General features: G+C 39.1%; 1 long non-coding RNA gene across 3 annotated transcripts in view; it reads right to left on the reverse strand.

Annotated features, from left to right (window-relative positions):
• Positions 1 to 2531: 2531 nt before the first annotated feature.
• LOC142450227 (uncharacterized) overlaps positions 2532 to 27346 on the reverse strand; it is a 41914-nt gene continuing 17099 nt past the window's right edge. For all 3 annotated transcript variants that reach the window (XR_012784924.1, XR_012784923.1, XR_012784922.1), the window contains exons 4-5: positions 5465 to 5583; positions 2532 to 2871 (exon numbers count right to left, since the gene is read on the reverse strand). This is a non-coding gene — a long non-coding RNA (uncharacterized LOC142450227). The remainder of the gene's footprint in view (positions 2872 to 5464; positions 5584 to 27346) is intronic.

The following is a 27346-nucleotide window of genomic DNA, read 5'->3' on the forward strand; positions in this document are numbered from 1 at the left end:
TAATTTTCCTTCCCAGCTTATACTACTTTATAATATTCTAGGATCTTATATAGTAAGAAACTTTCCTCCCATTTTTCATTATTATCCACTGAAAATTATGCATGACTTTGTTCTGGATAACCCACAACAGCAGTTCTCAACCTTCCTAATGCCCCAACCCTTTAATACAGTTCCTCATGTTGTGGTGACCACCCTCAACCATCAAATTATTTTCATTGCTACTTCATAACTGTAAGTTTGTTACTGGTATGAATCAGGCGACCTCTGTGAACGGGCGGTTCAACCCTCAAAGGGGTTGCGACCTACAGGTTGAGAACCCCTGACCTACAAGAACTCCTATAATTCTACAACCTAGTTGGGGTTTTCTTTGGGGTCAGTTTGAACTTTCTTGAAATTGTTACATCACTCTTCTGTAGCCAGCAGAACGGGAAGTCTGTGATAACATTTCACTACCAACTCCTTATAGAGTATTCTTCTACAATGACTAAATGCTATCTTTCCCCATGGGATCTACGAACTCATTAAACAGCAGTACTGCTTCCTACAAATAAATATTTTATGAATCTTCAACTAGTATTGCCACATCATTTATTCTAATATGTTATGCCAACTCTTGGTTTTTCTTCTTTTAATTTTGAATATAATTCCATCTCATTCTTATTCCTCAAAATTATTTGTTGAGTACTTACTGTTTGTTGTAATACCTGTGTATATATGTGCGTGTATTTGTGTGTGTGCTTGGGTGTGTATGTCCTTGGTGGTTGGATTGCCCTTGATCTGAGGATTCATTAGTGAACAAAAGGGATAAAAATCCCTGCCTTTATGAAATATATTCTAGAAGGCTAAGCAGATAATAAGACAAAACGTAAACTGTATACTATAGATGGAAAGCTAAGAGGAAAGTTGAATTGCAAAGGAAGGTAGCAAGTGTTTGGGATAATGATGACATTTAATTGTAAATGATGTAACCAGAAAATAACTTTCTAATAAATTGCATTGAAATAAATGTTATACAATTAAACTGAAGTGTTCTTAGTAGTAGATGAGCTGGAGTCTAAAAAGCTCCAAGCTTTGATCAATACCATAAAGAACCTCTGAATCATGCTAGAATTACATTTACTATTGTCCTGACTTTCTTTGATTGATTCTCAAAGTAAGTCAATCAATAGAAATTGATTTCAGGGAAACAGTAAAGTTTCATGTAGAAAATAGTTTCTGTGATGCACATATTTTAGGCATTGACTATTTTTAATTAACAGGTTGCTTTTCTAGTAGAAAAAAGACACAAGAAAGATGAAAATAATTTACGACCTCCTGTCCATCAAGGAAATGCTGTGGTATACTAGCCTATGATGGACATTAGATTAATGGAACCAGATTCTTGCTCCCCACCCACCACTATTCCCAGACCTTGGGAAAGTTTCTTGACTTCTCACGCCCTATCACCTCATTTTAGAATGGAGTCAATTATTAGGTCATACATTAGAGTGCTTATTATGCCTAATATACAGAAACTGTTTTTAAAAAATTTGTGTTCTTTCTCTTTAACATATTTTATTTAAAACAAAGCAAAAATAGATGATGTATGTGGAATAAGGCTTTACCCAGTGATTTCACAAGCTCGGCACCATTTGTGAGTGTGCTATTCCATTCCCATCTACAAGGTGCTTTCGGTATTCGGTATAGTGTCTTCCACGTACGAGCTATGTTTGGTCTCTATAAAAATATAGTTCAGACTTTTCCCCACAATGAACATTATCAACTAGTTGATTTCAACACACAGCAGGCCCACAGAACCTTATAAAATCAAAAAGGGAAAACACACTTGGCATTTCTCGACTTGGAAGACCTGAAGAGAATTCGGTCATCGAGTTGCAGCATTGAAGGATTCTACAGTGAAAAGAACAATGAAAAGATGTAGAGTGTGAGAAGCATGAGAACATGGACGAGTCAGTACCAAAAACAATTGATCGACATTTCAACCATTGCAGGAGGTAGCACATGACCAAGGATGGCTTGGAAAGGAGGCATCCCAGCGGCACTGAAGGCATTGTCAAAAAACAAGACAAAAACAAAAACAAGGCTCCAAGAAGTTTCAAGAAACAGATGCAACGCTAGAAGCTGCCTAAGTGATGGTAAGAGACCCATTCATACTGGGCTTTATAAAGTTTGGGAAAATGCTACTATCTTTTCATCGCATTTTGTCACAAAATTTTGAAGGCCTTTTGTACATGCCATTCCAAATAAATGTGACCTAACAGAATTTGAGAATTATCCCCAAATAGTATTATTATCACAAGTAAAATTTTACTGGATAGTTAAAAAATAATAATTGTAATACAATGCTAGGAAATTTCCAGGAATTCAAGAAAGATTCTTAAAAGAATGTGGAATGCAAGCTATCATTGCTGATATCAGATGCAGATCGATTGAAAGCAGAGAATAAGAACCACTGTGTTAGTCTGGGTTGACTAGAAAAACAAATCCAGTAACACCATTATATGTGTAAGAAAGAGCTTTATTTCAAGAAAGAATTACATATCAAGAAAACATCCCAGCCCAGTCCAACTCAAGTCCATAAGTCTGACACTAGTCCATAAGTCTGACACTAATCCACAAGTCCCTCTTCAGACTTAGGCAGCCACATGCAAAGATGCAGAATGCAGGAATATCACAGACCAGTGGGTGCAAAGTCTTGTGGATCCAATGGCAGTGGTAACATCTCCAGGGCTCGGGCAGCAACCAGGGTCCATCAGCAGGAAAGAAGGCAGCAACCAAAGTCCATCAGAAGGCAGAGAGAGGTGGGGGATGTTCCCAGGACTCTCCTTATGAGAAGGCCATGCTCACAAGGAGGCACCAGCAGGCTGTGACCTGATTGACAAATTGAATATCACCCTTACACTTTTATCTATTTTCAAGTTGACATGAAATTATGTAACTACCACAACCACAAAGATATTTTCATGTGTTTTATTGAACACGCAAACTCATTTGATTGTGTGGATCATAATAATTATGACAAAATTGTGAAATATGGGGATTTCAAAGCACTGAATTGTGCTCCTGCAGAATGTATACATATACTGAGAAGCAGTTTGTTCCAACACAACAAGGGAATGTTGCACGTTTTAAAATTAGGAAAGGTATATATCAGGATTGTGTCTTTTCACCAGGCTTATTCAATCTGTGAGCTGACAAAAATATGATCTATAAGAGAAAGAATGTGGTATTGGGGTTTGAGGGAGACTTATTAACAAGCAACGATGCTGTTGAGGGAGAAAAGGACTTGAGGCCTACTGCTGATGAGCTGCACCTGCCACCATCTTGAATTCCTTACATTGCAACAGAAAGAAAGCAAAAAACCTCACAACTGGACCAACAAGTAGCATCATGAGAAAGGGATAAAAGTTTTTGTTTTACTTAGATACACAGTTAATATTTATGGAAGTAGCAGGCAAGAGATCAAACAATGTATTGCATCAGTTAACTTGTTGCTAAAAATGTCTTTAAAGTATTCGGCAGCTTAGCTACGACTTTGAGAACTAAGGTGATCCTGATAGTGTCAACTACCTCATGTGCCCACAAAGACAACGAGTAAAGAAGATCAAAGAAAAATCAATGAATTTGAATTAGGGTGTTGGCAAAGAATATTGGCAAGGGATCACAAACCTTTGAGATAGAAGAGTCGTACCTGTCGCACAATAGCATAAAAATTATTCAAGAGCCGTAGGATATTTTCACAAATGAGTGAAATCATCAACTGAATCATATCCTTTAAATTTTTTTGTAACTGTAACTATGGTCATTTTATTTCACTTTGAATTATACTCAGCACCACATGTACTGAAAGAGCTGCATACGCCTTGAGAACCATAGTTGGCCAAACCCCCAGACTAAACCGTGGAGTCCCAGAAGAATGACCACATCTGTCATAGAATTAGAACAACCAGAATGCTCCCTAGAAGCAAGCATAAAGACATCCTCGCATTTAGTTTGGATGTGTTATCTGGAGGACTTAGTCTTAAAGGACATATCCTGCTTGGTAAAGGTCAGTAAAAATGATGACTTCCCCAGAATGGATTGATGGAATTACTGCAGCAATGGGCCCTCAAATGTAAGCAGGAGCTGAGAGGGTAGTGTGGGCCTGGGCAGTGTTTTATTCTGTTTGCATGGTGTCTCCCAGAGTTTAAACTGCATCAACATCCCTAATGGCAATAACAAGTGTTTAAGGAAGTGAGACCGTCATATAGTTCTCCCATGGAGTAACTGCTATTTTTGAACTGATGAATATTTGGTTTCCAGCAAGGTTTAACACCTGTGTTCCCAGGGTTCTGTGAGAGCTTATAAAATATAAAAATCAGTGTTTTTCTTTGGAGGAAATATTTAAATGTACATGTACTTTATAAGAAATTATGTTTCTGTGGGGAATGAGTCTATGCATGAAATAAATCTTTTTAAGTGATCTGAGATTTGATCAGGTCGCAAAGAGAAAATGTTCTGTGGATAACTCTATTAATTCATAAGTTATGAAGAATTATGATTTCTGGGCATGGTTAGTATATTTTCATTTCAAGATCATATTTATGAGTCTGATTGTGCTATTTCACCACAGAGGGCCTCTCCAGTAGTGGTAATTCCTATGAATCAGATGATTTGGTTCTAAATCTGAGGAGACTGTTCAGCTCTGAACACTTCATCATCTGTGTCAGGGTTGCTTTTTTATGGTGATATTTTCATAATAAAAGTTAAAATGATTTTCAAAACAAACTATTTATTAGATGATAGCATTACAAATGTATATTCTATGTAACTCAAAACTCTCTGATAACATTCTGAATATCTAATTTTGTCTGGCCATTGGTCTCTTGTCAAGTATAGATAACTGAAAGCTAATTCCACTTCTTGGTCTAGAAGAGCATAACTCAGAACCTATTATTCTAGATGTAGGTCTCTTTCACATTTGAAAAAATCTGAAATAAGTTCCAAATAGAAACATATGAATGTTTCCCCTTGGGAAACTGAATTAAAAAGAATCCAACTTTTGGATGAAATTTGGCAGGAAGTAGGAAGCATGATCAATAGTTGTTCCACCATCTTTCCACAGACTCCAGGATCATGCATACAATAATCCAATATGTTTTGTACCTTTGAATATCTAAGATCGACTTTCAGCAAAACCAAACACTTATTATTATTTTTCTAAATAATTAGAAGAACTGATTGCTTTGATCTGAAAATAAATTGAGCCACTTAAAAACCAAGGTCTTTTTTTCTGATTTCCTTTTCTTCCTTGCTATAATTATTTCTCGGGACAAAGAGCAGTAAAAGAACCAGATTTACTGAGAGTTCAATGGAAGAGCTTTTAGTCACTTGTGAAGATGGTGTCTTGACCAAACCAGCAGGAATCATACCGATTCCAAGATCTTCTCATGGAACCACTACAAGGTAAGGAAGGAATACTTACTATGAAAAAGAGCATGTGAATGATCTGTAGCCCTCCATACATATTTTTCATCAAGAATTTTCTTGTTCATAAAGCATTGTTGTTAAGTGTCATTGAATTGGTTCTGCCTCGTAGAGACCCTGTGTACAAAATGAGAAACTGGTCATTCTGCAGTATCCTCATGATTGTTCTTATGATGGGGCCCATTATTGCAGCCACTGGATCAATCCATTTTCTCCAGAGCATTTCTCTTTTACAGTGCTCCTATACTTTACCAAGCCTGACGTCCTTCTCCAGGGACTGGTCTCTCCTGATAATGTGTCCAAAGTATGTGAGATGAAGTCTCACAATCCTAGCCTCTAAGGAACATGCTGTCTGTACTTCTGCCAAGAAACAGTGGTTTGTTGTTCTGGTCGTCAACCATATTGTCAATATTCTTTGCCAGGACCATAATTCAAATGCATGGATTTTTCTATAGTCTTCCTTAGTCAATATCCAAGATGAATAAGATTCACATTCATAAGATGCAATGGAAAATACCATTATTTGGGTCAGGTGAACCTTAGTCCTCAAAGTAAACTCCTTGCTTTTCAACACTTTTAAAAAGGCCTTGTGCAACAGATTTACCCAATGCAATATGTCCTTTGATCTCTCTCTCTCTCTCTTAAAATATTTTTATTGGGGGCTTGTACAACTCTTATCACAATCCAAACATACTTCCATTGTGTCAAGCATATTTGTACATTTGTTGCCATGATAATTCTCAGAACATTTTCTTTCTAACTTCAATTATTTGAGAGTGATCCAAATGTCCTTATCTTTCAGTTATCAAGCATTTGACTTGTAGGTTTATGAGACTTAGCTTTGGGAGCATGCGGTTTACTCAGATAGTTAGTCTAACAGGCACTCTGATCCACTTCTCAAACTACTTGGCTTTGTTCTCTGCTCACATGCCACAGTGTTCACATTATCTTTCACTGGCTTTGTGAAGGGAACAACCTAATGTGGCATATTGAAGGATACATTAAAAAAAATGCCTACAGGACTTCAGACACAGCTACTCACTGTCATGTGCCACTTCGCTCCTTTGTGCCCTGAAGGCAACACTACCTATTTCTAATGATTGCGAACCTTAAATGAAATGACGTAATGCATACAGGCAGCCAAATGATGTTGAGTTTCAGGCATGGAGTGAGTTAGTGAGCTCACAATTGTGAGTTGAAGTCAAAGAACTTCAGTGTTTCTTTCAAAAAGAAAAAAAAAACGGGTTTAAAAAGACAAAAAAAGTCAGCCAAACCATATGTCAATATCCACAAGAGACCATGTATTAGCCAACCAAGGAACTCTTGATATTATGAATAAAAATACACTACGGCATAGATGTTAATGACTTTGTTGCAGACTAACACATACATAAGAAGTGGCTTGGTATCTTGATCATTGTATTCATTGTTCTCCCTTGTGTTCATTGTTCTCCTTTTTGGCCACAAGGCTGTGTAGAATTAAATTTGATTCCAGATGTCTCTGCTGAGATCACATCTCCCAATCATCTGAACATGAATCCCAACCGGCTGAACTGCACTTGGGCTTTCTATTCAGTATCCGGAAGTCGAGTGAAGGCAGTGCTTAAAGACTCCATAAGAAAAGAATCCAGAACTGTGGGGATTACTTTGATGTTTTTGATGGACCAAATCAGAAATCTGGATTCCTTGGTAAATTGACCTTTCTTAAATGACCTACTTTAAGTGACCAACTGTTTACATAATGCATGAGCAAGGCCGGCATGACCTCTGTTTGCCTTGGGAACAATGACTTTTGTTGTTAGTGCGTTCTAACCAGATGCTCCACCAGAGTATAATTGAGCAAATGACAGATGGATGAGCACACACTCACAAGACTGACTTCTAATCCCAGCTTTTAAAAATTGTCATCCAGTGATTTTTATCCCTTTTTGCCATGGGGGCCACTGTGAATTTGCTTCCCCTCCCCACCAGAGGTCAGATGTTTTAAGGGGTTTCATTTTCTAAACATATTTTAGGTAACACAAGTTTAATTATTTTTTATTTTACTACTATCCTAATTAAGGTGGTCTATGGAGCCCTAGTGTCATAGTGGTTATGAGTGGGATTGCTAACCAGAGGTGAGCAGTTCAAAAGCACCAACCATTCCTCTGGAGAAAAAGGAGGCTTTCTAGTCCCACAGAGAGTTACTGTCTCAGAAACTCACAAAGTCATTTCTACTCAGTCCTACAGGGTTGCTATGAGTCAGCATTGACTCAGTGGTAGTGGGTTTGGTAATACACACACACACACACAGTAGTAGTGAGTTTGCATTTTGTTTCATTTGTGTGCTTACACATTGCTAACTTGTAAAGACTGCAGTTCGAAACTACCAGCAGATCTGCAGGAGAAAGATGAGGCTTGCTACTCCCATAAAAATTGGTCTCAGAAACCCACAGGGGCAGTTATACCCCCAGCTATAGGGTTACTAAGAGTTGGAATTGACTTTATGGCAGTGAGTTTGGATTTTGATTTGTTTTAGACTAGCTAGACTATCATAAATTTTAAAAGGGAAAGAAGCCAGTTGGTTTAAATAATTTTGGGAGTAAATTGGACATGTGTTGTCACCCATATTTGGGTAATGAGTTAGTTTATTGTGCCAACCTGCCTGATAAACACATGTGGGATTAATTGAAGGGCAGAGGGATAAATGGCTTGGTGAAGCTCGCCTTTCAAGTTTGCAGGGCTCTTGCTTTGTGATGGTCGCACCAGAGTGCAGCTGCCTTAGACAGTTCCCTGCTTCAGCTCGCAAGGCTGACTTCCTGTAAGACATCCCCAAGGAGAAGCCACATGGACCTACGCTGATGCAGCCCTGGGTGCTGGAGCACCCGTGTGGAGACCCCTGACAGTGCTGAGATGTTTACAGATTCATTGACTCAGCATTCCTCCTGCAGTCGGCATCACTGTGTCTGTTTTGTGAGATGGAGGAGGACTTTGTGGACTGGTGTTGGACACATGGGTTACTGCTGGACTTGTGGGCTTGGGCAGCACTGGGTTGGGATATTTTCTTGATGCACAGTTAGCATTTATATAAAACTCTCATACATTATGGTACCTTCTGAGTGGGGTACTGGAGAAACAAATCGTAAGATAGATGTTAGTTTGATCTCTCCCTCACAGAAGTTTTTCTTCTTTGTCGAGCCAGAGGTCAGAGGAAGCTACACTACTTACTCAGTTGTTTTTCTGGGGGAAATATGGGAAATAGGAAAATAGAAAGTTTGTAAGTCCACTTGCTTCAACCATTAAAATTTGATCTTTAGATGGGTTTAGGCCATGTTTGTAAAAAAAGCTTTGAAAAGATATGCCCCACCTAGTACTTTGGGGAGTACTCAGGAACCAATGGTCTTTACTAGAAGCTGGAAAAAAATCTGGAACCATGAAGAAAACTCCCCTCTGGGACTGAATGTTAAAGGGAGCCTGTAGGCAGGCTGAAATGCTTGCTAGGTCACCACCTGGATCTACTTGTTGAGTGGAAGTGGGAGAAATGCAGCAAAAAAGAGACGGGTTGAGTTTGGCCACTGACACCTGTGGACTTGGTTTACAGGGGTGGGGGGGAGGAGAAGGCAAGATCGGGTTGACTGGTCTAAGGTTCATGACCTAGCACGAGGGGGCTAGGCTTGTTGAGTATTGGTGACATCCCATGGTTTAAAGGCAAGGCGACCAATGGGTACCCTGAGGAGGCAGCCCACATTTTGTTGACCAGAACCCGACCACCTGGAGCATTTTGAGCCTGTGAACTGATGCATATTGTTGCTGACTTTATGGATTGCCTGTCCGGATTTGACTTTGCTTATGGATGCAGACTTCACAAGGTTCCAACTGAAATGAAGACTCTTCATGTCGAAAAATATGATTGTCTTCTCAGAGAACTGGCTTGATGTAAGTGGGCAGTATATAAATTGGATACCCAAATTTGGGTGAGATAAAGGCATGAAGTGGTTGGCTTACAAACTTTCATAGATGGGGGAAAAATTCACAGGAGTATAGGGTTAAGGTGTAGGAGTTACTTAATTACAATTGTTAAGCTAAAGAATTATGTGCAGGTGCCAGGTTGGCAAGGGTTAATGTTGGACTTGTGGGCTTGGGCAGCACTGGGTTGGGATATTTTTTGATGCACAGTTAACCTTTATATAAAACTCTCTGTTTACATGAGTTTCTGTGGATTTGTTTCTCTGAAGTACCTAGACTAACACAGGTAGCAAGGAATGTTTTCTCTGAGACTGACTCACTGAGGAAAACTTTTCCAAGATTTTGTCATCTTGTATTACATCATCTTTTGTCTCCAGCCAGTTCTGCCACTCAGGCTAACACTGCAAAACAAACGAGAGGATTTTGGACCTGCCCTTTTCCAGGGACCTTGACCTGGCCTATGATATTTCAGGGTTTATACCACCAATAAATTTAGCTTTTATTTTTTGACTACCCAGAGTTCCCTAACTTTTACCTATTAGTGAGTTTACTTGTAACTAGGGATTCTAAAGTAATTAGACAGCAGGGGAAGACAAGCTACCAGAATGTCATGTTATTCAATCTCCTTAAGATAAACATGAAATCTCTATAGTATAAGACCCTGCACCTAACTCTTGTCACTCCCCCTTTAACTAAAACCCCCTGGGACATTAAACAAGTTAGGTTTCTGGCTTGTTGCAGAGTGAGAAGCCAGACCTGATTGGGGACAATGGGCAATTGAGTAAGCTTTGGTTTGAGTAGAGAAGGTCTAAGGAAATAGACTTTGCTTTGGATTGGATGCTGCTGGGATGAAATCATGATTGTGGATCTCACTCCTAGGGAAGGCCCACTAGAGGAAGGAGATATGATGTTAATTGATAGTCATTTATTTTAACAGGATTAGTAGTCCAGTGTTGACTCCCCTACACTTCCAGTTCCCCTCAGGTATTTTTACCCTTGATATTTCAAGATCTCTCCCCTTCCATTGTAATGAAATTATGGATTCTATCCTGCATGTCATTCCTTTGTTAATATTAGCAGGTCTCCCTCTTTGACCTTTCCTATGGCTCAGCAGAAGTAATTATTAAATATTTCTCACACTGTAGCTCATGTATGTGGCTCTAAAGAAGAATCTGACATGATCTCCAGTGGTGCTTACTTGACTCTGTATTTGAAGACTGATGAGACTGTGGGAGAAAGAGGTTTTAAACTTGTATTAGAAGAGACGAGTCAGACGCAATCAAAAGCAAGCAGCACTGGGACACAATGGCCCATTATGGGTAAGTATGTAAAACAATAAAAGGTACCATGTAAGATCTGAATGGGAACCTAGGAGACCAGTGTTTTATGGGTGAATACCTTCTTGCCAGGAGCCCTGGTGGCAAAGTGGTTATGTGTTGGGCTGCCAACTGTGCAAGGTCAACAGTTCGAAGCCACCATCTGCTCAACATGAGAAAGGTGGGGCTTGCTACTTCCCAACAGTCCCAGCCTCAGAAACCCACAGGACAGTGGTGGCCTGCGCTCTAGAGTCACCCTGTGTCAGAATTGACTCCATGTCAGGGGGAACTAGACCCTGGAGAATCACACCAAAGCTTTTTGGAGGGTCAGCCAAGAGAGAGAGAGAGAGAGAGAGAGAGAGAGAGAGAGAGAGAGAGAGAGAGAGAGAGAGAGAGAGAGAGAGAGAGAGAGAGGAGATTCCGTGAGATGGATTGACATGATGGTTTAAAAATGTGACTCAAACACAGAAATGCAGAATGTATGAGGATGGCAGGGTTTCATTCTGTCGCACAGAGAATCACTTTATCAGAAGCCACTTGATGGCACCTTACAAAAATCACTTTGCCCTAATACTGACGCATAACTTGTCAAGTCCCAGAGTTCGGTAGTGTCTGAGAGGATCATCTGAGATAACAAAGTTCTTAGACGTGCATGTGCGTTATTTTTGTTTCAGAAACAGTGCTAACACGAAGTCAGTCACTTGTGGAGTCGCAGTGAAGCTCTTCAAGCCACTTTAAAATACATGAGATTGAAGTTGGTAGTTGAGCTGAATTTTCCATGAACATTAAAACTGGCACATTTTAAAACAAATGTAGAGTTGTCTGTTTCCATGCCCTTATTACAACGTCTTTTCTATGAAGTTGTTATCCTCTGGTTCACAAAGGATAATAACATTCACAAGGAGAATGTTTTGTTGAATATGTGTTAACTTTCTGTATACAACAGGAACAACCTGAATGATTTTTCTATTCACCCAAACTTCTTTAGAGCCAGAATCACATCAGCTGTGATTAAAACAATAAAATCTAATGAAGTTTTTTGTGGGAGATTTTCTTGATTAGGATGTAACTCTAGTTAGAATTCTAATAGCCACTTTGCAAATAAGTTCTTTTTGATGTCTGTTTGTATTAAGTGAGGGAGTGAAGGGGCTCTGTGAAACAGTCCTTAATTTGAGCCATACAGAGCCACATCACCCTATACTGAGACTTGAATTGTTTAGAAATGCTCTCCTAATGGACCCACCTTTCATCTCCATTTCTTTTATTTTTCCAGCTTGGTCTCTAAATAGACCCGTGATACTCTTGATACTTAGGCTGCCTTATTTCTCTGTGCATGAATATTGAATACTAAAAAATGGCTGTTATATACATATTCAAATACCTCACAAGCCTGAGTGACCCCATGACTTTTATAAATGTATATAATACTTATATATAATGTGTTATATATAAGTTGAAAGCTTTCCTATTTAATTATATTACACAATTTAGAATTTATATAATACATTTAGAATGTATAATATACATCTTTATATAATAAATACATATGTATTTATATAATACATACTATTAATATACTTATATATAATATTTTGATTCAGTTCACTTAATTGATTTGCTCATTTTAAAGGGAGGAGAGAAAAAATGCTCACCTCTTGCTAAGAATTCTAGTTCCGATCCTATGAAAGAATAATATAATAAAGATTTCTATCTAATGAGTATTTGTAAGCAAGTGGGGGAAAAAATCACAGGAAGATGGCCAATCCAAAACAAATGTGGAATTCCAGTCATTGACCCATTTCTAATGGAAGAGTCTGAAAGAAATCCACATGCCCTGTCAGCAGAGCTTGGGGAGCCCAGTATGGTTGGTGGCCACACAGCACCTGCAATGTCATGATCCTGGCTAGTCAGTGCTCAGCACCATGCAGAACACAGCGTGGAAATGCTCTGATGTCAACACAACAGGTCCTGACAGCAGCACACTAATTTCAAATATGTTCCTGTGTGATGCTGGGGCTCTGGGATGCTCACGGGGGTGTACTCTGGATATCCCCACAGTACAAGAATATATTTAGTTTTTTTTTAAACAATTTATTGGGGCTCATACAATTCTTATCACAGTTCATACATATACATACATCAATTGTATAAAGCACATCTGTACAGTCTTTGCCCTAATCATTTTTTCTCCTCTTTTCTTTTTTTACATTTTATTAGGGACTCATACAACTCTTATCACAATCCATACATATACATACATCAATTGTATAAAGCACATCCATACATTCCCTGCCCCAATCATTCTCAAAGCATTTGCTCTCCACTTACGCCCCTTGCATCAGGTCCTCTTTTTTTTTTTTTCCCTCCCTCCCCTTTCCCCCCTCCCTCCTGTGCCCTTGGTAATTTATACATCGTTATTTTGTCATATCTTGCCCTATCCGGGGTCTCCCTTCCCCCCCTTCTCTGCTGTCCCTCTCCCAGGGAAGAGGTCACATGTGGATCCTTGTAATCAGTTCCTTTCCAACCCACTCACCCTCCACTCTCCCAGCATCGTCCCTCACACCCTTGGTCCTGAAGGTATCATCCACCCTGGATTCCCTGTACCTCCAACCCTCATATGTACCAGTGTACAGCCTCTGTTCTATCCAGCCCTGCAAGGTAGAATTCGGATCATGGTAGTTGGGGGGAGGAAGCATCCAGGATCTGGGGGAAAGCTGTGTTCTTCATCGGTACTACCTCGCACCCTAATTAACCCATCTCCTCTCCTAAACCCCTCAATGAGGGGATCTCCATTGGCCGACACTTGGGCCTTGGGTCTCCACTCTGCACTTCCCCCTTCATTTAATATGGTATATATATATACATATATACATATACATATACACACATATACACATACATACACACACATATCTTTTTTTTTTTTTTGCATGATGCCTTATACCTGGTCCCTTGGCACCTCGTGATCACACTGGCCGGTGTGCTTCTTCCATGTGGGCTTTTTTGCTTCTGAGCTAGATGGCCGCTTGTTCACATTGAAGCCTTTAAGACCCCAGACACTATCTCTTTTGATAGCCGGGCACCATCAGCTTTCTTCACCACATTTGCTTATGCACCCATTTGTCTTCAGCGATCCTATCATGGAGGTGTGCAGTCAATGATATGATTTTTTGTTCTTTGATGCCTGGTAACTGATCCCTTCGGGACCACTCGATCACACAGGCTGGTGTGTTCTTCCATGTGGGCTTTATTGCTTCTGAGCTAGATGGCCGCTTGTTTATCTTCAAGCCTGTAAGACCCCAGTCACTATCTCTTTTGATAGCTGGGCACCATCAGCTTTCTTCACCACATTTACTTGTTCACCCACTTTGGCTTCAGCAGTTGTTGGGAGAGTGAGCATCATAGAGTTCCAATTTAATAAAAGAAGGTATTCATGCATTGAGGGAGTGTTTGAGTAGAGGCCCAAGGTCCTTCTGCCACCTTAATACTTAACCTATAAATATAGACACATCGATCTATTTCCCCATCCTCCTATATATGTTTGCATGTACATGTCTTTGTCCAGACCTCCATAAATGCCCCTTGACTCCCAGCTCTTTCCTCCATCTACCTTGACTTTCCTCCTGCCCTACTACCATGCTTTGTCGCCAAGATTTAGTTTTTAACATCAGAAGCTGCTTCCTGCTTATAGGTCTTTCTTTAATAACTAACGACTCTTTTCCTTATCTATAACACTGAGACAATGATATTTTAATATTATCACATCAATTTTTTTAAATCAGAACACTTAGAACAGACATTCATCAATAATTGTGGATTCCTGTCCTGGTGGCGTACTGGTTATGCACTGGGCTGTGCTCCCCCAAACCAGCCATTAGAAACCACCATCCAGCGCCATTCTGCTCCCCCAAACAGTTACAGCCTCAGAAACTCAGGGGTAGTTCTACCCTATCCTGTAGGGTCACCATGAGTTGGCATTGACTTGATGGTGATGCATTTTGTTTTGGGTTTGGCATAAGAAGGTTGTAATCATGTGCAGAGTTGCTACCTTGAGGCATCATGAATCTTGTCAAAGGAGTAGTAAAATCATACTTTGTTTGCTATTTTGAAGGTAGAAAAGTAGGTGCTTTAAAATTGTCCTAAAGCACTAAAGTAACTAATGAGGAATCTCAATTTTCCAAGAATCCAAAGTAGAGATTTTAATATAGATTTCAAAGGCTAGAAAATGTTTGTTGATAATTTTAAAAAATATATTTTGACATCATTAAAGGTGGTATATTTTCTCCCCTCCTGTTTCTTATGACAAGTTGAGTCACAGACGACCTGGTAAGAGGAAAAAGTTACCTCTCAGAGAACATAAAAACTAATGATCTGAAATAAGCAAAAGCTGTGTACCCTCACCCTGGCTTCTCACCATTTCCTCCTCATCAAGATTGTTACTGTTGCAGCTGAAAAACCCATTGAACTAGGTCCCTTTCATAACTCTCTAGTATTTTGAACCTTGCCAAGGTTCTAGCTTACAACTTGCTTTCAAGGTGATACATTTCTCAAGTTAAATGATTTTTTTTCATTCTAAACTATTTTCTCCAAAAGGTAAGTTTCTTTTTTTGGGTCAAGCAAAGATGTCCAAGAAAGGGCTAGCAGTGTCCTATGTATTCTTCTGAGATTCTTCCTGTTCTATGAGGGTAACCTAATATGTAAAGGTGAGTTTGAACCCTCAGATGTTGTTTGCTTTGCCTTCATGGCTTAGTGAGGTATTATTCTTCCTTCATGGTGACTCGAGAGCCTCAAAGAGATGGGTTGACACAGTGGCTGCGACCCTGGGCTCCAACGTCACACTAATTGAGAGGGGGGTGGAAGTCCTTTGTGAGTGCACACAGGCTCACTGAGCGTTGGGACCAGACCTATGGGCACCCAACAAGGCAAAGGTAATAGGAAAGTTGAGTGAAGAAGTATCCATTCTGGTTCTGTCATGTAGAGAAAGAGGTCAATGAGATATTGAGCAGGCTATGTAACATCCCCGAGCTTCAGTTTTATCATCCGCAGCAAGGGAATGATAGTACCTACCTAGAGTGAGAGAGTGTATTAGAGAACATGTCATTTTTACTGGGATTAGCTCCTCCTCTTTTGGCAAGAGAAAGGTTTACTTTGGTTGGACATAGAGGCAATGCTGGAGAATTTTATTAAAGGATCCTAGGTCTGAGCAAGGAAGTCTCTAACCAATACAGCCAACACGTGGTTTCCCCACTCACACCGGTATGCCAAAGCTTCTTAAGGGTTCCTTGGGAGATTCCTGTAGGATACATGAGATGCAATGAATTTTGGTCCAAATATACTTTGTTTCCTTTCGATTACATTGGGTACAAAGGATTCCAGGGAATATAGTCCCAAGAGCAAGACATAGTCCACAGATGGCAATGATGTTCAGTCTCTGAGGCAGTGTCTGTAAAACAGCTTACAACTTCATTACGTGAGAGGAGGTCTAAGCTCCTGTCTCGTATGGGAACCACCACTGTCTGTGTTTGTGTTCCAGGTCTCTATTCGTGGTTCCTACTTTGTCTCTTAATTTAACTCTGTGGATGAGTAAGGCCTGGTCTCATGTGCATTCCTTTATAAAGAATAGCTTTCTACGTTACTCAAGCTCTCTCCAGGTTTCTACATTCTTCAAGGGCTCCTCTTTCTTGTTCCCTTTCTGCCTTTCATGCAAATCCCATCAGGATTCAATCCACTATTTGTTTTCTGTGATTAAAAAAAACTGTATCAATGATAACATCAAGAAGTATGTGTCTTAACCTTGACTGTAAATGATCAGCACTTGGTGTGCTTTACAGGACCTTTTGAGCAGGGTACATTTGAACCAATTATATCACAATCTTGGAAACAGACTTGGCATCAGTATTCTTTTGCCTACTCATCTTGTTCAGTGCACATGTGCATGGGTGTGTACTACACTTTAACACTGTTTACCAGCATTTTGTAATTGTCAGCATATAGATCCAAAACTATTAAGTTTATATGTAGTACTTTGTTTTCCCTAGACTGATCACAAGTCTTAGTCTGATTTTAATGTATATAAAATGTAATTGATGTCCATGTATTATCCTACATCCTGGACCTTTCTAGACCTGGCTTTGTTATTTTATGAAGTTCCCCTGGAAATTTCATATTCAGTTAGGGTGAAGAACCAGTGATAGAGACAGTAACTGGATTAATGCCTTTTTAGGGTTATGACAGGAAGGTTGGGGGAAATGGGAGCGAATACAATCAATACAAGAAAGAAGAAAATGCTCTAAAATTGAATATAGTAATGATTATACAGCTTTTCTTGATATAATTGAATTGTATGATATGTGGATTATGAGCCAAAAAAACTGTTCGAGAGAGAGAGAGAGAGAGAGAGAGAGAGAGAGAGAGAGAGAGAGAGAGAGAGAGAGAGAGAGAGAGAGCTCCCTAATGAGGTTCAGTACTCTCAGAACACTGGTATTTCCATTCTCAGTAGCCTTCAGCACTCCAGAGCGCAAGCTTGTGTGACTCCTTCCCCCATGGTAGATAGTACAGCTGTACCTTCCCTTCGGCCCTGCCTCTGTGTTGACCCTTCTGCCTCTCTTCTTTTCCAGTTGTCCAAGAATAACTTTGATCTCCATTTGGCATCAATGGTTATTAACAATAACCTGATATTTTCTGTTTTTTTTCTCTTTACACATTTAGTAACAACTTTATCTGTACCCATTCATTTTTCTTTTACAGGATTGTCATTTTCCCCATTAAAAACAATAAACATTCTACCTATGATTCTTGTCCCCCGACCCCACCACTACACCTTTTGCATCCTATAAATATATTTTCTCTTGTCTTTTTCATACAACTAACTGTGTTTGTGGGTATTTAAATAATTGCAATAATATATCTATTGTAAGTCTTCATCTCTTCCATGTTTTCACTGAAAATTATCAGCATTATTTCATATTATTAAATCTACTCTCATGGAGTACATTCCCACTAATAACAACCCTAGATTACTGAAGACTCTGAAGACATACAATAGCATAAAAGTAGAAACAAATTAAATGCTGATCAGCAGATGAGTGCATATACAAAATGTGGTCTGTATATTCAATGAACTACTTACTCATGCAGTAGGAGAGATGATACATGCTCCAATGTAGATGGAGCTGACAAGACAAGGGGTTGAGTAAAAGAAACCATTCACAAAAGGAAGCACATTGCATTAACTTACTTATAGCAAAGGAGCTTAAGTGTGATAGTAGGCTATGCACTGAGTGGCTAGCTTCTAGATCAGCAGTTTCAGCCCACCAGTCGTTCCATGGGAGAAAGATAAAGCTTCTGCTCCTGTAAAGATTTTGAAAGTCTAAGAAACCCAAATAGAAATTCTACTCTATTCTAGAGTCAGTGTGAGTCAGAATAAATGGCGAAGAGTTTGTGTGGGTGTGTGGTTTCACTTATACCAAAAACAAGAAAAGACAAAAGTATAGAAAACTAGGGTGAGAGGAGGGGAGATTAAGGGTATGGAAATATCACATTGACGAAGGATAGTATCACACAGCTACTTATTGGAATTACTTGAGTTGGCAAAAGTTGTGTGACAGGTTTACAGCAGCAACCATAAAAGAGTAATTTTTGAGGCTTTGTACAACCAAAAATGTCATGGAATTTGATTTAAAAATTTAGAGGTTGTGTTAGGCAGGGTTCTCCAGAGAAACAAAACCAGAACACTTATGATTTTATATATATAATGTTTATACAGCGAGAAGGAATAAACAGCTAATTAGTCCACATAGCAGTACAGAGGGCTCAGTTCAACTCACTTCCATGGAACAGTTAATATAGTGAAAGTCCTTCAACTCCCTGGGCGGCTGAGGGTCCAAGGTCAAGGAAGCACACTGCAGAGTCCTCCCTGGGTCAAGGCAAGCAAAATCTGCCCGCAGGCAGGAAGCAGCAGGGTGGGTCACCAACAGTGAGTAGCTTAGGAGCTTAGGGAAGCAGGCCCAGATGGGATATCAAATGCAAGCAATGCAAGGCATGGAATCCACCAGCCTCAAGGTCAAGCGATGTACACACCAGCAGTGACAAAGCAGGTCTTGAAGGAACCTCAAACTCTAACGACATGATCCACAACAGGCCCACAGGTAGTATAGCTCGCAGGTTGCTAAAGCACACTTGGATCACCAGAGAGCAAGAGAGAGGGGGCTGGGTGGGGGGGGGGGCTTTGCAGAGTCATTCATCTCTTTGCCCTCCAATCAAATTACAACCTTATCAATCCCACATGTTCTTACTGGCCAGGTTGGTACAATAAACCTACCTATCACAAAGCTTTAGAGTCATATTAAGCCAGTAACTGGCTTAATAGTATGTTTAGAGCCTCTGTTATAACTCTTAGTTTGCTGTATGGTGTGTAAGGCCCTAAAAGTTTACAAATAACAGTCCAAGGTACCACAATTGGTCTCTCTTCACCTGGAACAACAGTGGGAAAAGCAGAGGCAGGAATAAGGGGAGGATATGGGTGATGTGGCTAATCGCCTCCATGAACAACAGCCTCTTGTCATGAGATCAGAAGAACTGGATGGTGCCCAGCTACCAATACTTCATCTTTTGACCAGATTCTAAAAAGGATACTGATGAAAAGGGGAACAGAATGCTAAATTCTCATGGACTTCCAGGAGCCATTCCAGGTTGTATGAATTCCTGAACGTCTTGAACTGAAATAAAACTTTAAAAATTTTAAAAACCGAGTCTTATAAAAGCCAAACAATAGTTTAGCATAACTAGTAAGAAATGTCTACTATGACCATTCTGCTCATTAAGAGCTCTCCATCTAGGAGCAAATCAATAACTATAACCCAGAAGATTAAAGAAGAATTTCAGAGAGAAGTTTTGTTAGTGGGCTAGGAACAAGTCAGAGTGGACAGTGAAAATTGTTATACAATTTGAAGAATGTTATTAAATTGAATATGTAGAATTTTATGAATTGGCATATATTTTTCTATATATACTCTCAATAACAACAAAATAAAATTTGTTCTTAAGAGAATATATCATTTTATTGGCAAAATTGAAACCTTTCCATAATTCTTATGAATATCATTTGTTTCATTTTAATCTTAGATCTAAATTCACTATCCTTGCATATATTCTTCTCTATGTCTAGAATTGCTTTAAGATAACTTTTCTCAAAGTAAAATTTCTGAGTTGGAAACATGAATGTTTAAGACTCAACATATTTCTGAATTAAAAACTCCGCTTGGTAGGTAAAAATTGGCATATTGAAAAATAAGGCTGTCAGCTTTAAATGTGAATGTTTCATGGACTAGTGATTCTGCTTTATAGACGATTGGCACAAATGCAAGAATTTTTTTATCTGGGATGCTTGATGCAGCTTATAGGAGAAATGAAAATAGTCTGCTTACCAGTGAGACAATACATTGTGGTACTTTCAATATCCAGACATTGCATGCTGCAAAAAAAAATTAAAACCTGATATATTAGATGTGATTATAATCTAGTAAATGAGAAAAAAACAGAATATGGAAAGAAACATATGATCAAGTGTAATATGTGGTAGTAGGAAAATATTGAATTTTTCCGCACAAAGAAATATGGCAGGAACTGATGTGACAGAGTAATGATTATCAGTACAGGCAGCAAAGCATGTCGTTTGGGTCGCAGTTGGCATATGTGCAGGGAATTGAGATGGAGACTTACAAAGAGTTTCATAGGATTCTAAGACAGCGGTAAAAATAATGACTCATAAATATAAATTATTTACAATAGCAGAGAAATGGAAGCATTTAAGTATGTACAAGTGTGGAAGGGAGTAAGAAAATAAACAGCACTGCATTTACTCTGGGTGTGTGCATGTGTGTGTGTGTAGACACATATACAAACCCACGGTGTTTATAATATACAAATTTTGGTAATAAGCTTTAACAAATTAATAAAATTTGGTAATAAGAAATTGAATGTATAATGCATCTGTATTCAATCTGCACACAGTACAAAAACTATTCAGTACGGTGTCCTCTGCCTCCATTTCTCATATGCTAACATCAACGAAAGATGATTACATTTTCTCCATTGCTACCTCAGATCAACAAAGTAATATTATAGATGCATATAGATAAAAAATCATGCATAAGAGAAATTAGTTATGACTGAGATCCCCACATCTCTGTGTCAGACATGCTGCTAGAGGCCTACAAGGAGAATATATGAACAAACTGATAATATAAATTAAGATGATCCATTCTGAGTGATTTATACAGCATGTCTTCTGGAAGGCTTGTTTATTAAACTGCATTAAAAGGGGTATGGTCATATCTAAGTAGATATTTCCAGAACCATCTTTAAAGAGTAAACAATGTAGATTTTGTTAATACTGTGGATTAAGTGGTAATATGCTTTTTTGCTTTCTTTCTCCTTTACTTAGGAGAGATTATTTTTTCAATATGCTTGTTAGGGAAAGAAGATAAATAAATCTTTCTTCCACATGCATGACTGCTGGATGGGGAACAACTGCGTCACACCGTTGAGTATATCCACCACCTCTTCCAAGATTAGGATTTAGACAAACACGTGTGAAGTCTGCATGTACTCTCTATTCATATTTCTCTAGTTTTAATACTGAAATACTTTTAAAAATAGATCTAAGGGTGACTTCATATTCCTAATTCTAAATCATTAAAACAAGCAAAAAATAAAATCTAATTATTTTATTGCCTAGTACCTATATATCACATTTCTACAACAGCATTTTGTTTCAAAGCCTTCAGCGTAAGTCAGTTCTGCTATAGGTTAAATACCTCTTTTAGGAGGTAAATATTTCCCTTTTGGTCTCAACTCGTTGACAGTGGTGTACATACCTCACTGGGGGTATTATTCCTCTTATTAACTTATCTGTTGCTTGATGTTAAATTGAGTCAGTTCTAGACTTGGAAAGGTGACTAAAGACGATATTTTCAATATGCACCAGTCTCTAGCTTACCAGTAATACTATATAGGGCTCTATAGCAGTGGTTCTCAACCTGTGGGTCACGATCCCTTGGGGGTCGAACAACCCTTTCACAGGGGTCGCCTAAGACCATTGGAAAACATATAAATATTTCACAATATATAATTACATTGTGTTGTGATTAATCACTATGCTTGATGTTTAATTATGTTCAATTTGTAACAATGAAAATACGTCCTGCACATCAGATATTTACACAATGATTCCTAACAGTAGCAAAATTAGAGTTATGAAGTAGCAATGAAAATAATTTTATGGCCGGGGGTCACCACACATGAGGAACTGTATGAAAGGGTTGCGGCATTAGGAAGGTGGAGAACCGCTGCCCTATGGCATCCTGGTCTCTTCTATGATTTTGAGTTCTGTTCCCCCTTTTTCTCCCACTCTATGCAGGACCTTTCAGAGCAAAGGGTAATGGTAGACTGACACCATCTAGTTCTTCTGATTCTTGGGGTCATGGAGATTGCTACTGACATGGTCCATTAGCTCACTGGACTAATCATTTCCACTTTGATTTTCATCATCATCATCATCATCATCATTTCCTTCACACAGGGAGAGACCTCTAACTGCAGCTTATGTGGCTGCTCATGAGCTTTTGGGATCCCACTCATTAATCACCAAATTAGAATATGTAAACATTGTCCTTGAAGAATATGTTATGGCAATTGGCCTTGATGTCTCTGAGACTATTATACTGACCACAGGTCCAGGGATTCATTCCAGCAAGATATCTGGTTACAGCCAGGCAGCTTACATAACTTTGCCCCCAGTATGGTGTGATTGTTGCTGGATATGTTTGCATCAAAGATACGTACCCATGTACAATGTCTTTGTCAAATCTATAATATGTTCAAGGGCATACTCACACGCTCCCTCCCACACCTGTTAGCCTACTAGGTGTACATCTGCTCCGAGATCACCTGTGAACGCAGGATTGTTTATATGAAAGTATTTTCCTCAGGTGCCTTTAACTCTTGCCTTCCTCTCCGTGTTTGACTTTGACTCCATCTTTTTTTGCCAACCTCTCTCTTAATGTACTGCCTTCCTCTTCACCCAAGTTAACACCTATCTGCATTCTAGCCAGGGACTTCCCCTGCTGCCCTGGTAGTAACCATCCCATAATGTTTATTTTAGTGTGCAAACCTTTTCTTAACTTTTGTAATAGCGGTCTCATACAATATTTGTCCTTTTTTCTTTTGAACATTTTATCGAGGGCTCTTACAGCTCTTAAACAATCCATCCATCCCTCCATTGTATAAAGCACATTTGTACATTTGCTGCCCTCATCATTCTCAAAACATTTGCTTTCGACTTGATCTGATATCATCTCATTTTCCCCTCTCTCCCTGCTCCCCCCTTCATGAAACCTTGATAATTTATAAGCTATTATTGTTTTGTCTGACATCTTCCTTCACCCACTTTTCTGTTGTCCATCCCCCAGGGAGGAGGTTTTATGGAGATCCTTGTAATCAGTTCCCCTTTTCTACCCCAGTGTCCCACCACCCTCCCGGTATCACCATTCTCACCACTGGTGCTGAAGGAATCATCCACCTGCCCTGGATTCCCTGTTTCCAGTTTCTATCTGTACCAAAGTACATCCTCTGGTCTAGCCAGATTTGTATTGTCTGGGGTCTTAAAAGTCTTGCAGGTAAACAAGCAGCCATCTCTTCCCATTTTTTGATGAAGTGACAGAATATTTTTTATAGCGGTTGCACCCAATTCTTTAAAGCTTTCATTAGTAATGCCCTTTAAAAATATTTTATTAGGGACTCATACAACTCTTATCACAATCCATACATGTACATACATCAATTGTATAAAGCACATCTGTACATTCTTTGCCCTAAACATTTTCAAAGCATTTGCTCTCCACTTAAGCCCTTTGCATCAAATCTCTTTTTCCCTCCCTCCCCGCTCCCCCCTCCCTCATGAGCCCTTGATAATTTATAAATTATTATTTTCTCATATCTTGCCCTATCCAGTGTCTCCCTTCACCCCTTTTCTGTTGTCCATCCCCCAGGGAGGAGGTCACATGTAGATCCTTGTAATCGGTTCCCCCTTTCCAACCCACACACCCTCTACCCTCCCAGTATCGCCCCTCACATCCCTGGTCCTTAAGGTATCATCGACCCTGGATTCCCTGTGCCTCCAGCTCCCATCTGCACCAGTATACAACCTACGCTCCATCCAGGCTTGCAAGGTAGAATTCGGATCCTGGTAGTGGGGGGCGGTGGAGGAAAGCATTTAGGAACTCGAGGAAAGCCGTATTCTTCATCGGTACTACATCGCACCCTGACTGACCCATCTCCTCTCCTAGACCCCTCTGTGAGGGGATCTCCAGTGGCCAACAAATGGGCTTTGGGTCTCCACTCTGCACTTACCCGTTCATTCACTATGGTAAGATGTTTGTTTTTTTTTTGGATGATGCCTTATACCTGATCCCTTTGACACCTCGTGATCGCACAGGCTCGTGTGCTTCTTCCATGTGGGCTTTGTTGCTTCTGAGCTAGATGGCTGCTTGTTCGCCTTCAAGTCTTTAAGACCCCAGAAGACACTATCTCTTTTGATAGCCGGGCACCATCAGCTTTCTTCGCCACCTTTGCTTATGCACCCATTTGTCCTCAGCGATCGTATCATGGAGGTGTGCACCCAATGATATGATTTTTTGTTCTTTGATGCCTGATAACTGATCCCTTCAGAACCATGTGATCACACAGGCTGGTGTGTTCTTCCATGTGGGCTTTGTTTCTTCTGAGCTAGATGGCCGCTTGTTTATCTTCAAGTCTTTAAGACCTCAGATGCTATCTCTTTTGATAGCTGGGCACCATCAGCTTTCTTCCCCACATTTACTTGTTCACTCGCTTTGGCTTCAGCAGTTGTGTTGGGAGGGTGAGCATCATAAAATGCCAATTTAATAGAAGAAAGTATTCATACATTGAGGGAGTGCTTGAGCAGAGGCCCAAGGTCCTTCCGCCACCTTAATACTAAACCTATAAATATAGGCACATAGATCTATTTCCCCATCCTCACATATATATTTGCATGTACATGTCTTTATCTAGACCTCTATAAATGCCCTTTGCCTCCTAGCTCTTGCCTTTATTTCCCTGAACTTTTCTCCTGCCCCACTATCATGCTTCATGCCCACCTCGGTTACAGCTATACCTCTTCTTTACATTACCTTACCCTTGATCATTCCCTACCAGGCCTGCCACTCCCCCCTCACCACCAATTTGGATCCCATGTTGTTCCCTTGTCCCTGGGTTAGTTAACACCACTTCCTTACCCCCCACCTCCCCCTATCCCAAGTCCCCCTGAACTGTCAGTCCCATTGTTTTTCCTCCAGATAGTTCATCCAGCCTATCTTATTTAGACAGACCTGTGGAGATAATATTATGCACAAAAACAAGACAGAGGAAAACAAAGCAACAGTATACAAATCAAGCAATGCTTTGAATAGGAAATCATATGGGAGTGAACATCTAAGCATGATAACATTACCAAATTATATGTTGCAACATCTTTCTATTGGGTAAAATATACCAAATCCTAACACCCAACAAAAGTTATGTTTGTTGTAACAAGAACACTGCAAGTCAGGGTCTACCTGCAATTATTTCCCAGTTGCACTTTAAAAGCACACTTACACACAATGAAATCCATACTTGAATGTATAAGTCTATTGTCAAACATGTGAAGCATTTTTCCAAAATAATTGGCTGATTAAAGGATTAGAAGGATGGAAAACTTATTTGAAAACATATTGCCCATGAAAATACAGACACAGGACTGATCCCACTTCTACTAAAATATATACCTGAGTTAGCAAGTTACAAATAGCTGGAAATAAATAAAACCAGTTAATGAACTGGAATGTAGTTTCAATGGTCACTTTCCAGACATTTCCAGCCCTTACATGATAGACTGTTCTGGAAAAATCAGCTCAAACGAAAGGAAGTGCTATGAATCTATTGGAATAAAATACAGACTTGACTTATGCTATAAAATGAACTTTAATATTTTGATTGTTGAATGAACAAAATGCCATTGTTCAGTTATGAAGCATTTAAAAATTTTAAACGTTTTTGGTTTTGTTTTTAATGTTTTGCTTTTTTAATATTTCTTAATGTTTTGTTTTGTAATGTTTAAATATTAAACACATTTTGAATCAGAAATAATAAAATTTGGAACCAGAGGACGAAACTGTATTAGAGCTTAAATTCTGAGCATTTGGTTTGCAGAAAGCTATGGATGGCAGTGAAAGCCCAAGATCCATGTGCAGATTAGAGTCCGCACATCATCCAAGTCTACACTGAACTTCTTCAGACCACGCATCAGATCAGTGAATAGTTTTGTCCTCACACAGAGTGCAAATGGATTACTGCAGAGAGCTTAAGATGTAACATTTTACCATTTGTTTTCCCTTTTGACCCACTTTTAATTTATTGTAGTTTTAGTTTCTGCTTTCTGGTGGGTTGAAGTTTATTTTGTTGTTGCTGGTGGAGGTTTTTGGTTTTTTTGTGTGTGCATGATTTTTAAATATAAAATCCTGGATAACTAATGAGGTTGAGAGACAGTAACTAGATGGGGGGAACAAATAACAATGGCTACAAGAAAGAAAAAAATTTATCTAAAATTAACTGTAGCAAAGATTGCATACTCCTTTAATATATTTAAACCACTGAATTGTATCATATGTAAAATATATATCAATAAAATGGTTCTGAAAAATATCTTTAAACACATTTCTAAAAATTGATTTCCATTAGAAATAAAAGATGTGAATGACAATGCATTTAGTCATTCAGCATCAACATAAAAGAGTGAATTAAAATAAAATATAGGGCCACAAATATTAACAGAATTCTTATAAAAGAAGTATTTAAAATAACAATATTGCATAGAACTAGAACTTAAAATCTTTCAAACTGTACTAACCAAATCGACCCTTTTCCCCAAAGGCTTAATGTAAGAAATGAATCTCATTGTTTGCTTTTATCAGCTAATTGGAGTATGAAATGGTGTTTTTTTCCTTTTTATCCTACTGAGCAGGATTATTTTTGTGACACAGAAGCATCTACTTAATCTGTCTCTTCGTGTGGCCGTTGTACACATCAAGAATGCAATATTTATTTTGCAATACATTTTTTCATCCTTTAAAACTATTTGCCTAGGTCATGTGTTTTTATTCTTTTACTACTAGGAAATGAGTTTTATAAAACTATACAACAAGCAAAGGTGCCACTGATCAGCACTTCATGTTGTCGAAACTACTGGGGCTGGATTATTAATACCAATAGATCTGGCAGGGCTGCAGGCTCACCCTCTTGCATGCAGTTCTAAGATGCCATTTAGGAGGCCAAGACCTTTCATCTGAAATTGTCTCTTGAAAGGGAGCTTACTGAGCATAAGAAGGTATAACGGCAAGCTATTTTGAAATGAAAGGTGATTTCAAACATAAATAAAGGGACAAGAAAAGACACATTCTAAGTTCAGTGAGCAAGTCGATGCTTTATGAATGATCTGATTGAAAATTTGTTACTTGAAATGGACTCAATTCTCAAGAGGAATTATTCATTTACACAGACTG

This window comes from Tenrec ecaudatus, chromosome 6 (assembly GCF_050624435.1).
Source record: "Tenrec ecaudatus isolate mTenEca1 chromosome 6, mTenEca1.hap1, whole genome shotgun sequence".
NCBI lineage: Eukaryota > Metazoa > Chordata > Mammalia > Afrosoricida > Tenrecidae > Tenrec > Tenrec ecaudatus.